Genomic DNA, 14,773 nt, shown 5'->3' on the forward strand with positions numbered 1-14,773 from the left:
ACCTCTTGACCTTGTGAAGAGTTTTTTCTGAGAAGATGGCTGTACTGCACTTAGTTGTGCTCTGGCTTGGCTTCGTGTATAGGGGCGAGCTGTGGTTTTGTGCCCTGTGCCAGCCAGATCTGTGTAGGGATTGCAGGGGGGTGCAGCATCCGGAGGTGCCACTATGGTTTGGCTACTGGATGGTGTCTGTAATTTATCTGTGGAGAGGGTCTGGGTTTGGGTCTGGTGTGGTTGATTGGAGATGGCGTTCTGTGTGCCTCTGGTTCTGGTGTCGGTTTTTGTGGGGAGGGCTATTTTCCAGATGTCTGGCAGGCGGGACGTATCGTCACGCTTGTTCATGTTGTGAGGGTGTTTCTCTATCTCGATGGCTTCCATGATTATTCTCTTGTGGTGGTGTTCCATGTTAAAGAGCAATTTGGAATCTGAAAAATTAATTTCGTGTCCTGTTTCTTTCATGTGTTGGTAAAGAGAGGAAGTTTTTTCTTCTTTTTTGACGGCATTCTTGTGTTCTGCGATACGTGCATTTATTCGTCTGTTTGTTTGTCCAATGTACGTGGCTGGGCAGACTTTGCAGGGTATTTCATAGACCCCTTGGTTTTCTAACTGGATTTTATCTTTGGGGTTTCTGAGGATATTGGCTATTTTTTGGTTGGTGCAAAAGGCTGTTTTGATATTGTGTTTATGGAGGATTTTGCTAATTTTATCTGTAGTGCCCTTGATATAAGGAAGGAGGGCCATGCCATTGTTTTCTTCTGTGTCTTGCTTTTTGGGGGGTGTTTCTTTTTGGATTAGCTTCGTAACCCTGTTTTGCTGGTATCCGTTGGCGATTAACACATTTGAAAGATTCTGTAACTCAGTTGTCAAGTGGTCTTTGTCAGCCAGGCGTTTGGTTCTGGAGATGAGAGTCTTGGCTACGGAGTTTATTTGTGCAGGGTGGTGGTGTGATTGTGCATGTAAGTAGCGGTTGGTGTGTGTTTTTTTCCGGTAGATAGTGTGTCCTAGGGAGCCATCAGGTTTTTTGTAGATTAGGACGTCAAGGAAGGGAAGTTGGTTGTTGGCTTCTATTTCCATAGTGAATTGTATTTTGGGGTGTAGGCTGTTGAGATGTGTGAGGAAGCTATCTAGTTTTTTCTTCCCGTGTGGCCAAATTACAAAGGTGTCGTCAACATACCTGAGCCAAAGTTTGGGTTTGTGTTCTGACTTGTCTAAAGCATTGGTTTCAAAGTGTTCCATGTACAGATTTGCGATGACCGGTGAGAGGGGTGATCCCATAGGTGCTCCTTCTATCTGTTTGTATCTTTGTCCATTGTGGATGAAGTACGTGTTGGTTAGGCAGTGGTTGGTCAGGTCCAGGATGTATTCGGGGGGATTGTATTTGTTTTGAATACATCCTGGACCTGACCAACCACTGCCTAACCAACACGTACTTCATCCACAATGGACAAAGATACAAACAGATAGAAGGAGCACCTATGGGATCACCCCTCTCACCGGTCATCGCAAATCTGTACATGGAACACTTTGAAACCAATGCTTTAGACAAGTCAGAACACAAACCCAAACTTTGGCTCAGGTATGTTGACGACACCTTTGTAATTTGGCCACACGGGAAGAAAAAACTAGATAGCTTCCTCACACATCTCAACAGCCTACACCCCAAAATACAATTCACTATGGAAATAGAAGCCAACAACCAACTTCCCTTCCTTGACGTCCTAATCTACAAAAAACCTGATGGCTCCCTAGGACACACTATCTACCGGAAAAAAACACACACCAACCGCTACTTACATGCACAATCACACCACCACCCTGCACAAATAAACTCCGTAGCCAAGACTCTCATCTCCAGAACCAAACGCCTGGCTGACAAAGACCACTTGACAACTGAGTTACAGAATCTTTCAAATGTGTTAATCGCCAACGGATACCAGCAAAACAGGGTTACGAAGCTAATCCAAAAAGAAACACCCCCCAAAAAGCAAGACACAGAAGAAAACAATGGCATGGCCCTCCTTCCTTATATCAAGGGCACTACAGATAAAATTAGCAAAATCCTCCATAAACACAATATCAAAACAGCCTTTTGCACCAACCAAAAAATAGCCAATATCCTCAGAAACCCCAAAGATAAAATCCAGTTAGAAAACCAAGGGGTCTATGAAATACCCTGCAAAGTCTGCCCAGCCACGTACATTGGACAAACAAACAGACGAATAAATGCACGTATCGCAGAACACAAGAATGCCGTCAAAAAAGAAGAAAAAACTTCCTCTCTTTACCAACACATGAAAGAAACAGGACACGAAATTAATTTTTCAGATTCCAAATTGCTCTTTAACATGGAACACCACCACAAGAGAATAATCATGGAAGCCATCGAGATAGAGAAACACCCTCACAACATGAACAAGCGTGACGATACGTCCCGCCTGCCAGACATCTGGAAAATAGCCCTCCCCACAAAAACCGACACCAGAACCAGAGGCACACAGAACGCCATCTCCAATCAACCACACCAGACCCAAACCCAGACCCTCTCCACAGATAAATTACAGACACCATCCAGTAGCCAAACCATAGTGGCACCTCCGGATGCTGCACCCCCCTGCAATCCCTACACAGATCTGGCTGGCACAGGGCACAAAACCACAGCTCGCCCCTATACACGAAGCCAAGCCAGAGCACAACTAAGTGCAGTACAGCCATCTTCTCAGAAAAAACTCTTCACAAGGTCAAGAGGTCAAGACACGAAAGCTTTAGCAACTAATCCACACCTAATGACCCTCCTAAGTGGTACTCAGAATATCACTCAAGAAATCACTCAAGATATCCCTCAAGTAATTAATGAACAAAAGAAGAAAAGACACACTAACCTGGGAACTTCCTCTCTGCCCAGAACGTTGGAGGCTATACACCACACCCCCTCAACAGTATTTATAGGAACTCAAACACTGAGATCCTGCTCTGTTCCAGTAACAAGAAGCCGAAAGCACCAGCCTGAAGATGACGAGTGAGACCTCGTCGAAACGTCGCCTAGACACCCCAACTCTTACACGGGAAGACACCCGAAGACACCAAAACCTGCATTCCTGTACCCGTGAAAATCTACGAAAGCAAATATCTCACCTCTACGGGGAGGAAACCTTCCAGCTGACAAGAACCTACGAGAAACTAGAAATCCGAAGAGCCACCATCTTATGTGATCTCTTGTTCCTACGCAACTGCCGAGACAACAACTTAATTCCCACATGCTTCCAACTTAAATTCCACTCTAAAACCCCAGCTACCGAAAGGATCCTGAAACGAACTGAACTATCCCTAATCAGAAACGAACTACATAAGAAAAGATACCTACTAAACCAAACCAACAAAGATCTGCTCACTCTTCACCTCAAACTTTGTAACAAAATCCACCCTGCACTCTGGGACAAATGCAAACAACTAGCCGTTTGGAGAGCTGAAACGGAGTCCGCACATAAGACAGACACACACACCAACAAACTCCACAAACTAGAGAAACGCCAGAAGCCCAGCCACCCTCCACAACAACCCATGAAACAAACAGTACATAACATATCAGACAGGATCCTCACCTCAACTGAAACCAAAGTACTCTCCAAAGGTTTCAACTTTGCAGTCGCCCCGAGACGCATCCCCACGGAAAACATCATATGCGGAGTCGAAGCTAGCCTAACCAAAATCAACCCAGATGAAGCCAATAAAATCAGACTTGAAGTCACCAACATCCTCTGCTCCAGCAAACCACCCAGAAGCAATTTACACAAAGAAGAACAGAAAGCACTCACCAACCTGAGGAAAGACAACAACATAATCATTCTCCCAGCAGACAAAGGTAATGCCACTGTTGTGATGAACACATCGGACTACCAAGCAAAACTATCAAATCTACTCCAAGACCCTACCTACCAACCTATAAAAACAGATCCCACCACCTATCTGGAAAAAACCACCAAATCCAAAATTAAAGCCTCTCCTATCAGTGAAGAAATCCAGCTAAGAATCATCCCCAGAGAAAAATCATCCAGATGCCCCAAACTCTACGGTCTCCCCAAGATACACAAAGAAGGAACACCACTCAGACCAATAGTCAGCTCCATAGGCTCACCTCTACAAAATCTCGCTAAATTTCTCGCTAAGCAACTTCAGCCCTATGCAGAATCTATCGCTTCACACGTTACAAACTCCTTCCAGTTCATAGAAACAATAAAGAAGCAAAACCTACATCCCGACGACCTACTTGTGAGCTTCGATGTTGTATCTCTCTTCACACAAGTGCCCATTAATGAAGCCTTGACAGCCATTCAAAACAAATACAATCCCCCCGAATACATCCTGGACCTGACCAACCACTGCCTAACCAACACGTACTTCATCCACAATGGACAAAGATACAAACAGATAGAAGGAGCACCTATGGGATCACCCCTCTCACCGGTCATCGCAAATCTGTACATGGAACACTTTGAAACCAATGCTTTAGACAAGTCAGAACACAAACCCAAACTTTGGCTCAGGTATGTTGACGACACCTTTGTAATTTGGCCACACGGGAAGAAAAAACTAGATAGCTTCCTCACACATCTCAACAGCCTACACCCCAAAATACAATTCACTATGGAAATAGAAGCCAACAACCAACTTCCCTTCCTTGACGTCCTAATCTACAAAAAACCTGATGGCTCCCTAGGACACACTATCTACCGGAAAAAAACACACACCAACCGCTACTTACATGCACAATCACACCACCACCCTGCACAAATAAACTCCGTAGCCAAGACTCTCATCTCCAGAACCAAACGCCTGGCTGACAAAGACCACTTGACAACTGAGTTACAGAATCTTTCAAATGTGTTAATCGCCAACGGATACCAGCAAAACAGGGTTACGAAGCTAATCCAAAAAGAAACACCCCCCAAAAAGCAAGACACAGAAGAAAACAATGGCATGGCCCTCCTTCCTTATATCAAGGGCACTACAGATAAAATTAGCAAAATCCTCCATAAACACAATATCAAAACAGCCTTTTGCACCAACCAAAAAATAGCCAATATCCTCAGAAACCCCAAAGATAAAATCCAGTTAGAAAACCAAGGGGTCTATGAAATACCCTGCAAAGTCTGCCCAGCCACGTACATTGGACAAACAAACAGACGAATAAATGCACGTATCGCAGAACACAAGAATGCCGTCAAAAAAGAAGAAAAAACTTCCTCTCTTTACCAACACATGAAAGAAACAGGACACGAAATTAATTTTTCAGATTCCAAATTGCTCTTTAACATGGAACACCACCACAAGAGAATAATCATGGAAGCCATCGAGATAGAGAAACACCCTCACAACATGAACAAGCGTGACGATACGTCCCGCCTGCCAGACATCTGGAAAATAGCCCTCCCCACAAAAACCGACACCAGAACCAGAGGCACACAGAACGCCATCTCCAATCAACCACACCAGACCCAAACCCAGACCCTCTCCACAGATAAATTACAGACACCATCCAGTAGCCAAACCATAGTGGCACCTCCGGATGCTGCACCCCCCTGCAATCCCTACACAGATCTGGCTGGCACAGGGCACAAAACCACAGCTCGCCCCTATACACGAAGCCAAGCCAGAGCACAACTAAGTGCAGTACAGCCATCTTCTCAGAAAAAACTCTTCACAAGGTCAAGAGGTCAAGACACGAAAGCTTTAGCAACTAATCCACACCTAATGACCCTCCTAAGTGGTACTCAGAATATCACTCAAGAAATCACTCAAGATATCCCTCAAGTAATTAATGAACAAAAGAAGAAAAGACACACTAACCTGGGAACTTCCTCTCTGCCCAGAACGTTGGAGGCTATACACCACACCCCCTCAACAGTATTTATAGGAACTCAAACACTGAGATCCTGCTCTGTTCCAGTAACAAGAAGCCGAAAGCACCAGCCTGAAGATGACGAGTGAGACCTCGTCGAAACGTCGCCTAGACACCCCAACTCTTACACGGGAAGACACCCGAAGACACCAAAACCTGCATTCCTGTACCCGTGAAAATCTACGAAAGCAAATATCTCACCTCTACGGGGAGGAAACCTTCCAGCTGACAAGAACCTACGAGAAACTAGAAATCCGAAGAGCCACCATCTTATGTGATCTCTTGTTCCTACGCAACTGCCGAGACAACAACTTAATTCCCACATGCTTCCAACTTAAATTCCACTCTAAAACCCCAGCTACCGAAAGGATCCTGAAACGAACTGAACTATCCCTAATCAGAAACGAACTACATAAGAAAAGATACCTACTAAACCAAACCAACAAAGATCTGCTCACTCTTCACCTCAAACTTTGTAACAAAATCCACCCTGCACTCTGGGACAAATGCAAACAACTAGCCGTTTGGAGAGCTGAAACGGAGTCCGCACATAAGACAGACACACACACCAACAAACTCCACAAACTAGAGAAACGCCAGAAGCCCAGCCACCCTCCACAACAACCCATGAAACAAACAGTACATAACATATCAGACAGGATCCTCACCTCAACTGAAACCAAAGTACTCTCCAAAGGTTTCAACTTTGCAGTCGCCCCGAGACGCATCCCCACGGAAAACATCATATGCGGAGTCGAAGCTAGCCTAACCAAAATCAACCCAGATGAAGCCAATAAAATCAGACTTGAAGTCACCAACATCCTCTGCTCCAGCAAACCACCCAGAAGCAATTTACACAAAGAAGAACAGAAAGCACTCACCAACCTGAGGAAAGACAACAACATAATCATTCTCCCAGCAGACAAAGGTAATGCCACTGTTGTGATGAACACATCGGACTACCAAGCAAAACTATCAAATCTACTCCAAGACCCTACCTACCAACCTATAAAAACAGATCCCACCACCTATCTGGAAAAAACCACCAAATCCAAAATTAAAGCCTCTCCTATCAGTGAAGAAATCCAGCTAAGAATCATCCCCAGAGAAAAATCATCCAGATGCCCCAAACTCTACGGTCTCCCCAAGATACACAAAGAAGGAACACCACTCAGACCAATAGTCAGCTCCATAGGCTCACCTCTACAAAATCTCGCTAAATTTCTCGCTAAGCAACTTCAGCCCTATGCAGAATCTATCGCTTCACACGTTACAAACTCCTTCCAGTTCATAGAAACAATAAAGAAGCAAAACCTACATCCCGACGACCTACTTGTGAGCTTCGATGTTGTATCTCTCTTCACACAAGTGCCCATTAATGAAGCCTTGACAGCCATTCAAAACAAATACAATCCCCCCGAATACATCCTGGACCTGACCAACCACTGCCTAACCAACACGTACTTCATCCACAATGGACAAAGATACAAACAGATAGAAGGAGCACCTATGGGATCACCCCTCTCACCGGTCATCGCAAATCTGTACATGGAACACTTTGAAACCAATGCTTTAGACAAGTCAGAACACAAACCCAAACTTTGGCTCAGGTATGTTGACGACACCTTTGTAATTTGGCCACACGGGAAGAAAAAACTAGATAGCTTCCTCACACATCTCAACAGCCTACACCCCAAAATACAATTCACTATGGAAATAGAAGCCAACAACCAACTTCCCTTCCTTGACGTCCTAATCTACAAAAAACCTGATGGCTCCCTAGGACACACTATCTACCGGAAAAAAACACACACCAACCGCTACTTACATGCACAATCACACCACCACCCTGCACAAATAAACTCCGTAGCCAAGACTCTCATCTCCAGAACCAAACGCCTGGCTGACAAAGACCACTTGACAACTGAGTTACAGAATCTTTCAAATGTGTTAATCGCCAACGGATACCAGCAAAACAGGGTTACGAAGCTAATCCAAAAAGAAACACCCCCCAAAAAGCAAGACACAGAAGAAAACAATGGCATGGCCCTCCTTCCTTATATCAAGGGCACTACAGATAAAATTAGCAAAATCCTCCATAAACACAATATCAAAACAGCCTTTTGCACCAACCAAAAAATAGCCAATATCCTCAGAAACCCCAAAGATAAAATCCAGTTAGAAAACCAAGGGGTCTATGAAATACCCTGCAAAGTCTGCCCAGCCACGTACATTGGACAAACAAACAGACGAATAAATGCACGTATCGCAGAACACAAGAATGCCGTCAAAAAAGAAGAAAAAACTTCCTCTCTTTACCAACACATGAAAGAAACAGGACACGAAATTAATTTTTCAGATTCCAAATTGCTCTTTAACATGGAACACCACCACAAGAGAATAATCATGGAAGCCATCGAGATAGAGAAACACCCTCACAACATGAACAAGCGTGACGATACGTCCCGCCTGCCAGACATCTGGAAAATAGCCCTCCCCACAAAAACCGACACCAGAACCAGAGGCACACAGAACGCCATCTCCAATCAACCACACCAGACCCAAACCCAGACCCTCTCCACAGATAAATTACAGACACCATCCAGTAGCCAAACCATAGTGGCACCTCCGGATGCTGCACCCCCCTGCAATCCCTACACAGATCTGGCTGGCACAGGGCACAAAACCACAGCTCGCCCCTATACACGAAGCCAAGCCAGAGCACAACTAAGTGCAGTACAGCCATCTTCTCAGAAAAAACTCTTCACAAGGTCAAGAGGTCAAGACACGAAAGCTTTAGCAACTAATCCACACCTAATGACCCTCCTAAGTGGTACTCAGAATATCACTCAAGAAATCACTCAAGATATCCCTCAAGTAATTAATGAACAAAAGAAGAAAAGACACACTAACCTGGGAACTTCCTCTCTGCCCAGAACGTTGGAGGCTATACACCACACCCCCTCAACAGTATTTATAGGAACTCAAACACTGAGATCCTGCTCTGTTCCAGTAACAAGAAGCCGAAAGCACCAGCCTGAAGATGACGAGTGAGACCTCGTCGAAACGTCGCCTAGACACCCCAACTCTTACACGGGAAGATACCCGAAGACACCAAAACCTGCATATATATATATATATATATATATATATATATATATATATATACACACACACACACACACACACACACACACACACACACACATACTGACATTAGTCTGCACACACACACTGTTCCATGGAATTGTTAGGACTTGAAATCAGCATTCATAGCCTTGAGTTATTTTTTCATCCTTATATCTTCCCTTGGATATTACATTACAAAAAGCCGTGAGTGCTCATTGTCTTGATATAATGCAAAACGAAATTCTGGCATAATTAGCTTGCATATTTGTTTTTTTAAAAAAATGTTTTTTCACACACAAACCTTGTAGGCCATGGTGAACTGTGGAACCAGCTGGGTAGGAATCTGCCATCTGGATCCATGTGAAATCCATATTCATTTGGTAACAAAGCCTTGTAAGCCCCTAAGACTTAAACATTTCTCAAAGGATGTGTGTAATAGGTGGCTCTTCCCAGCCATTAATTAGGGGACTTGGCTGCACAATTAATTCAAATCAGGAGGGCTGAGCTGCTCTTAAGCTATCATAATATAGAGCAGGTAATCTTGTAGATATAAACTCTGTCCAAAAGACAAAATGAGAGGAAGGCCTGGTCGAGGCAAACAGCTCATAATGTGGTAAGTACAGTGGTACCTTGGGTTAAGTACTTAATTCGTTCTGGAGGTCTGTTCTTAACCTGAAACTGTACTTAACCTGAAGCAACACTTTAGCTAATGGGGCCTCCCGCTGCTGCCACGCCACCAGAGCACGATTTCTGTTCTCATCCTGAAGCAAAGTTCTTAACCCGAGGTACTATTTCTGGGTTAGCAGAGTCTGTAACCTGAAGCGTATGTAACCTGAAGCGTATGTAACCCGAGGTACCACTGTAGTGAGATTCTCCAGGGATGCAACGATTACTTGGGTTCGCTTCTCTTTGGAAGGTCACAGTCCTGGACCAAAGATGGAGCAGGAGCCCATGTTGGGGACTGTGTGGCAGATAAGAGGATCTGAGGTCCTCAGGGGACAACCCAACCTCTGCTTCAAGTCATGGAAAGCTCCTTCACAGAATTAGAGGTGGATGCCGAATGGCCACCAAGCTCTAGGGCTCACAGATTGCTAGCTCAGTTGGCCTCCAAATGGCAAAATGCCCACCTGAGGAACAAGAACTCCTCAGGAGTAAAGGCATACTTGTAAGTAAGCTACCCCTCATAAGTAGACCAAACTTCAGGCAGTACCTTCAGTTCCTGGCAGAGTGCTGAAGCAGTTTCTGTATCAGCTTCTTGATTTCTGTATCCCTCTCCACCTAGTTCTTTACTGGATCCTCAGTGTTTAGAGGCTTTTTTATGTTTTAGGCAAATTAAAATTCTGCGCACTGAGTGCCAGAGTTGACTTGGATACTTATTTTCTCATCTCCATTGCGAACACCTGTCATTTCACTCCTTCCACTTTACAACAGTCTCTATGCCCTGGGCAGCTGATGGATATCACAAGGAGTGGAGATAGAGATCAGAAGGATCCAGATGCAGGGAACAATATCAACATGGCTGATGAGCTGCTAAGCTTCTGTGCCAAGCTGTCCTCCAAATATACAGGCAGAGGCTCTCTCTTAACAGACATTTGCTGAGGCAAATGTCTTTGAAATTTTGGCACACCAAGTGGCTGCTGTGACTTTCATTGAACACCGAAGGAGTGCTTTTTTGTCATTTGATTTCTTGCTATAAACTTAAGAGGTCATGAAAAGATAGGCTAGGGGAATTGCTGGCAAAGGCTTTTAACTACTTGGGCAAGCAAGCTTCCAAGAGCTTGGTCAGACAAGTGTCAGAGCTTACAGATTCCCCCCAGTCCAAAGTTTGTGCTTTTTCACCAGTCCCTGGAGTCTTGGAATAATTTACTTCTAGTTCTGTGCAAGTGCTAACTGGTGAACTAAAAATAGGTTTAAGTTAAAAAGCACTCTGTGCATGTGCAGAAACTTGTTCTGTATTCCAAGAAGGCTTGGTGTCAATACATGGTGTTGTTGGACAGCTGCTGCTAATGCCAGGCATGTCCAAAGTCCCTTTCAGGGGCCTAATCCGGCCTGCTGGTTGGTTTAATCTGGCCCTTGTGGCAGTTTATTTCCTGGGGTAAAATCCTTAAAAATCTTAAAAAAAGGTCAACAACTTTGGTTGGCCCTTTGGTCGGCCCTCACCACGCATGTTCACTTAATCAAATCTGGCCCTCTTTAAAAAGAGCTTGGACTCCCCTGGTATGTGAATCCCCTTTAATTGGTGCTCTAATCTGAGTATTGAGCGGTTAGGCCTGGAGGAAACACCATTTTGATTATGCAAGATGCCCCCAGTGTGGTGTGGGCACTGTGGGAAATCAAAATGGCAGCTCTACTGGAGTGCTGCTGCTGTTGTGCACCACCAAGTAAGCTCACCAGAAGGGCCCGCTGTAAGCAGGCCTTCACAGAAAACACTGTGCTGAAGGCCCCCCTCAAACCTGGAAACCAGCTATGATTCTAAATTGGAGAAGAGCTCTTGATGCTGTAATCCTTGCCTCATATTTGATGTGAATGCTATGAGCTGTTGAGATTTCTTTGTGGTGAAGCTTGACACTCTGAGATATCTTGACTTCTCAGACAGCATCTCTAATGGGCTACATCTCCTCCCAGATTTTTTAAAAATTATTATTATTATTACTATTATTATTATTATTATTATTATTATTATTTAGATTTCTATCCCATGCATTCTCCCAAAGGAACCCAACAACCTCTCTCACACACTTTGTCCTTGTGTTAGAGAGCAAATGCTCGTATCCTTTACTTCATCAGTTACAATTTTCATCACCAACATTGCCAAGGATGTAGCATTCCTTTTTATTCATCCTCCCTCCCAAGAGATACTTTTAAAATCTGTCTCTAACAGATCACCCAATACTGCGAAACAGAGTTCAGAAAAAGCTTTGGAGTTGGTTGTGTTCCCTCAATCTGCAATGGATATAAATTTAAAAGTTTAATTAATCTTTTGGGGAAGAAACTTTCTAACGGAGGGCTTGTTTGTAGGGGGGATGATGACTAATGCCAACAGGGACTATTTTCACAGGGTGGGGAGAAGGAAAATCCATATATGTTAATATTTTAAGTATGTCCTGCCAATTTCTTGGTCTTTCTGAAAGACCCTTTTCCCATCCGTGAGCGTTTGACTGTGTGATAGCCTGCTGCTTCTGAAAGTGTTGCATTCTTGGTAACTGCAGTGTGCAGATTTAATATATGTGTGCTCAGAAAATACTGCATCTGAATTTAGATGTGCACAGCACTTAAATTACACAGTAGCATCGAGTATTGACATTTTATGGTTGATGGTTTTAATATTACTATTTATGTCTCAATAAATTATACTTGCAGAAGTTGTAAACCCCCCTCCCCCCGGAAAATTCTAGGTTGTAATAATACTACCATAAGCATACCACTCAGATCATAATTGATATGCATATAAATAGAGTCATTTTAATAACATCAAACATATCTGTGTCCTCTGATAGGATCTGAGAAATGCAGCATGTGCTTTGGGGAATCAGGTAGAACTGCTTTTCACAGATAGATACCTGACTCGAATTCCAGAATGAAATTTTGGTTTTAGACATTGGCTTCCAAGGAGTTTCAAGCACCAATCTTAATTTGATTCGTGAAGTTCTGCATGAGCAAAGAAAATTGAAGGGCACTCGTTTCATGTTTTATACTGCTGCTGTTTGGGCTGTTAGTGATTCAGTACAGAAACAGTTGGTGACTCTCACTGTAATAGTCCTGGTTTCCAGCCCAGCAATGCATGAAAACCAAACTATGCCTCACCTTAAATGATACAGGTGGGTTAAGGGGGGGGTGTATGTTGGATCTAATGTCCCTGGTGCTTTTCTTTTTAAGTGTGTCAGTATTGTATATAAACTTGTCAATTATTAGTAGCAATCCTGGGTAAGGTATTTTTTATAATGTCCCTGGACTGAGATTTTACATTTGCACTTAAATCTGAACTATATGTAATCATATGCTGGTTCACATTTCATTGACCATTGTGGTCACAGGGCAAACTGCTTGTTTGGTGAAGATGCTCTGATTGAGTCTCTGGAGTAGGGAGGAAAGTAGCTGGGATGTACATGAGGGGGAGGAATGTTTGGGGTGCCTATATTTCAGTGGTTAACAGCAGGAGATATGGTGCTGGAGGGTGGTCAATCCTGCTACAGATATAAATTGCCTGTTACCTCTTCTGGATCACCCCTCAGCTAACAGGTTTTAGATGGCCTTGCTAAACAGCTCTCCAGTCTGGTGGTAAAGGTAAAGGACCCCTGGATGGTTAGGTCCAGTCAAAGGTAATTATGGGGTTGTGGCACTCATCTTGCTTTCAGGCTGAGGGAGCCAGCGTTTGTCCACAGACAGCTTTCCGGGTCATGTGGCCAGCAGGACTAAACTGCTTCTGGCACAACGAAACACCATGACGGAAGCCAGAGAGCACGGAAATGCCATTTACCGTCCCATCACAGCAGTACCTAATTATCTACTTGCACTGGCATGCTTTCAAACTGCTAGGTTGGCAGAAGCTGGGACAGAGGAACGGGAGCTCACCCTGTTGCACAGATTCAAATGGCTGACCTTCCAATCAGCAAGCCCAAGAGGCTCAGTGGTTTAAACCACAGCGCCACCCATGTCCCTTTAGTCTGGTGGCACTAAGGTCATAAAAAGAGCCTCTTGGGTCAGGCCAATGGACCATTTGGCTCAGCATCCTGCTCTCAGAGTCGCCAACTAGATGACTGTGGGAAACCCATGAGTAGGATTTGAGCCCAAGAGCGCTGTCTCCTCCTGTGTTTTCCAGCAAGTGGTATTTAGAAGAATATTGTCTCAGACCATGGAGGCAGAACATAAGACATCATGGCTAGCCTAATCCTCCATGAATTTGTCTAAACCTCTTTTAAAGCTTTCCAGGTCGGTGGCCATCACAAGTTGCACAGTTTAAGTACTTTATTTTGTTTGTCCTGAATCTCCCAACATTCAGCTTCACTGGATGGTCGGGAGTCCAAGTATTGTAAGAGAGGAGAGAGAAAAAACTTTTCTCTATTCACTTTTTCTGCTTCACACATCATTTTATACACCTCTCTCATTTCTCCTCTTACTCACCTTTTCGCTATACAGTGGTACCTCGGGTTAAGTACTTAATTCATTCCAGAGGTCCGTTCTTAACCTGAAACTGTTCTTAACCTGAAGCACTACTTTAGCTAATGGGGCCTCCTGCTGCTGCCGCACCGCCAGAGCACGATTTCTGTTCTCATCCTGAAGCAAAGTTCTTAACCTGAAGCACTATTTCTGGCTTAGTGGAGTGTGTAACCTGAAGCGTATGTAACCTGAAGCATATGTAACCCGAGGTACCACTGTACTAAAGAGCACTAAATGTTGCAGCCTTTTCTCAGAGAGGAGATGGTCCATTCCCTTGATAATTTTGGTAACATTCCCAGCTCTACAATATCCTTTCTGAGGTGAGGCGACAGAGTGATGGCTAGAAAAAATATTTTTAAAGCCAGATTTTTAGACTTTGAGTGTTTTGTATCAACAATACTCTCCCAGCAATTCTTTATGGGTCTCTTGCCACAAACTTCTGACTCTAGGCCTGCCTCTGAGTATTTTTAAAAACACTATAAACTAAGGTGTACAATTCTCCTATACAACTGTACACAACATTGGATAGAATTTTTTTGGGGGGATGTTAACTAACTCCTGAAACAAGTTTTTGATTCTTCTAGTCAGTGTGCG

The sequence above is a fragment of the Podarcis bocagei genome (assembly GCF_964188305.1).
Source record: "Podarcis bocagei genome assembly, chromosome: 6".
NCBI classification, from domain to species: domain Eukaryota; kingdom Metazoa; phylum Chordata; class Lepidosauria; order Squamata; family Lacertidae; genus Podarcis; species Podarcis bocagei.